The 3584-nt window shown below is 39.5% G+C and overlaps 1 non-coding gene across 1 annotated transcript; it reads right to left on the bottom strand.

Annotated features, from left to right (window-relative positions):
• Positions 1 to 801: 801 nt before the first annotated feature.
• Positions 802 to 905, bottom strand: LOC118705025. The gene has a single exon (XR_004983569.1). It is a non-coding gene; the product is annotated as a U6 spliceosomal RNA (small nuclear RNA).
• Between the last annotated feature and the right edge of the window lie 2679 nt (positions 906 to 3584).

Here is a 3584-nt window from a genome sequence, read left to right on the forward strand (position 1 = left end):
CATTTAATATTATATTAGTTTCAGGTTTATAGCATAGTGGTTAGACATTTATATAACTCACAAAGTGACCTCCTCCCCCTTTAGTCTAGTACCCACCTGGCACCATGCATAGTTAATACAATGTTGTTGACTTCCCTGTGCTGTACTTTATATCCCCATGATTATTTTGTAATTGCCAATTCACAAATATATTTTCAAAAATTGATTAAGACTCATATGTATCTCATGCCAATTTGCTCATTTTATAAAAATATCTCAATAGAAACACAAATTGTCTTTGTGGATCCTTGAAGTTCCATATGGGAATATTTCCTTAGTATAGAAATTTCAGTGTGGTAGTACATCTAGTGAACAGATTTTACCTTGTTCTTGCTTCAAAAGTTATTTAGATGTTAGGAATTAAGTGCATATTTATTTATGGTTCATATTTTTTTGCACAAAGGAGAACATTAACTTACATATATAATTCTGATATACATTTTTAATGTACATCGCTGCATTTGTTATTTTTTATGCTGAAAGAACATATTCTTTTTTTATTGCAGTTTTGTTGAAGTACAGCTGATATAAAATATTTTTTTAAATATATTTTATTGATTTTGTACAGAGAAGAAGGGAGAGAGATAGAGAGTTAGAAACATCGATGAGAGAGAGTCATAGATCAGCTGCCTCTTGCACACCCCCTACTGGGGATATGCCCGCAACCAAGGTACATGCCCTTGACCGGAATCGAATCCGGGATCCTTCAGTCCCCAAGCCGACGCTCTATCCATTGAGCCAAACCGGTCTCAGCTGATATAAAATATTATGGAACATTTCATGAATTTGTGTGTCATCCTTTCACAGTGGCCGTGCTAATCTCTGTATCGTTCCAATTTTAGCAGATGTACTACCGAGTTGAGCACTCCTTGCAATTGTGGGTTTTGTTTTTTAACCCTCTCTGAGGATATTTTTCTATTGATTTTTAGAAAGATTGGAAGAAAGAGGGGAAGACAGAGAAATATCAATGTAAGAGAACACACCAATTGGTTGCCTCCTGCAAGCAGGGCCTGGACTGGAGAGGAGCTTGCAATCGAGATCCGTGCCCTTGACCAGAATCAAACCCGGGACTCTTCGGTCCGCAATCTGACACTTTATCTATCCACTGAGCCAAACCAGAGAGGGTTCAATTATTTTTGTTGTTTGTTTGTTTGTTTTTTAATAACGCTAGGTGAGAGTCCTTTATCCTCAGAGTTGTGTCCCAGATGTTTGAGCAGGTTATGCTGGGGGCCTTTTTGGGAGCACCTTAGATTAAACCAGTAAACTAGAATAAAATGACCTCTGCAGTTATCACTTTTCCTTTCCCTGGACCCTTCATAATCTTTGGGGTTATCCTAGACTGTTATTTTTATCCCCGATATCAAGTATTTATTGTTAAGTTTTTAAAGGTCCTTTCTGTCATTTATAAGCTAAAATTCATCTTGCCATGGAAGGTGCTTGAGGATGGGAGGTAAAGCAAAAAAAAAAAAAAAAAAAAAAAAAAAGACCCTGTGAAGGTGTCTTGGAGTGGTCCTAAACTTGTAAAAAGTCCTGATATGTCTCATAGTCAAGAAATCTACTTCACTATATTTAACTCAGAATTTTCCAAATATATCCAACTAAGGAATGCTTCATATCTATCAACCTCCTTTGGTGTTAGTGTTTTGTGGGAGCAATGACTTTTAAGAAAGTCTGGGTTATTTGCATTAAGCCATTTCATATAAGTGAGCAATAGCATCTGTCCCTGGCATTCTTGAACTCTCCAGGAATAAGATTGACAAGCTATTTGTGATCAAGAAGATCTATAAGTTCTAATGTAATGTGCAATGTAGTTTTATCCCTACATGAGTTATAGCAGAGGAGTTTTTTAATTTTTTAAAATTTATTTATTGATTAAGGTATCACATATTTGTCCTCATCCTCCCCATTCCCATCCCAAACCCCTCCCTACGCATGCCCCCATACCTCTGCTGTCCATGACCACTCGTTAGGCTTATACACATGCACACAAGTCTTTTGGTTGATCAGCAGAGGAGTTTTTAAATTGTTATGCAGATCTGTAGAATTCAAGTCAAAATAAATTATTAATAAGCTTTTGTAAGGTGCTTCTTGATTAGCAACTCAGTTTAGGATAATCCCTGGAAGCCTGGGTTGTATCTCAGAAATCCATGCCTGTGGCCTTGGCCTGCCCTTATGCACCACTATCACAGAATGCTCAGTTCTCTTTACTCCTATTTTTTTTTTTTTAAAGAACAGATGAACTATCAATTACACTTTTGTGTTTCTTGTTCTTCAGTTTTGGTAAATTCTTGGGTTGATTCTTTTATTTTATTTTATTGATTTTTTAAAAATATATTTTTATTGATTTTGTACAGAGAGGAAGGGAGAGAGATAGTTAGAAACATCGATGAGAGAGAGTCATCGATCAGCTGCCTCTTGCACACCCCCCACCGGGGATATGCCCACAACCAAGGTACATGCTCTTGACCGGAATCGAACCCGGGACCCCTCAGTCCCCAAGCCGATGCTCTATCCACTGAGCCAAACCGGTCTCGGCTATTTTATTGATTTTTTTATAGAGAGGAAGGGAGAGGAATAGAAAGTTAGAGAGAAACATTGATCAGCTGCCTCCTGCAAACCCCCCACCAGGGACGTGCCCACAACCAAGGCACATGTCCCTGACTGGAATCAAACCTGGGATCCCTCAGGCTGACGCTCTATCCACTGAGCCAAACCTGTTTCGGCTTGGGTTGATTCTTTAGAGATGAAACGATATTGGAACACGGTGGCTAAATGATGAAAAAAGGGGAGAGTAAATGATCAGGGTAGAGGAAGAAAGTATCTTTTGACTAAGCCTGGCAAGAAAAGCAGTGCACAGTCAGTTCTGCACAGTATCAATAAGTAGCTAAAATAGATAGGACAAAGTTATGAGTTTATGTCCTTGGAGACGTATGTTCAGGATAGACAGTAACATTTTTCTGTCTAAATAAATATATGACGAGGAGACTTCAGGGGCAGTATTTTCGACAATGTGTTCTTGAGTCTTCAGTGAGTCTCAGAGTATTTTTATTGATTTTTTACAGAGAGGAAGAGAGAGGGATAGAGAGAAACATCGATGAGAGAGAATCATTGATCAGCTGCCTCTTGCACACCCCCTACTGGGGATGTGCCCGCAACCAAGGTACATGCCCTTGACCGGAATAGAAGAACCTGGGACCTTTCAGTCTGCAGGCCAATGCTCTATCCACTGAGCCAAACCAGTTTCGGCAGAGTCTCAGAGTATTCAACTTCATTTGATGCTATGGCCCACTTGGATAAAGATAATAATAAACACTCTGAAGATCTGGGAGAGCTGTTGGGTTGGAGAGAAGTGTAGCAGGGGCTTGGAACCCATCCTCTCTAACCACTGGAGGGAGGAGAATTGGGAAAGAGTCTATGGAATGCACCTCAAGATTCTTACCACCTACCAAGCTTGAGGGCTGCTGCACTTCGGCCTTGATGCTGTCTAGAGTTTCAAAGTATTGATATACTGGGCTGTCACTCTTTGCTTTAGAGCAGAGATTCTC

Source organism: Pipistrellus kuhlii, unplaced genomic scaffold (assembly GCF_014108245.1).
Source record: "Pipistrellus kuhlii isolate mPipKuh1 unplaced genomic scaffold, mPipKuh1.p scaffold_m20_p_49, whole genome shotgun sequence".
NCBI lineage: Eukaryota > Metazoa > Chordata > Mammalia > Chiroptera > Vespertilionidae > Pipistrellus > Pipistrellus kuhlii.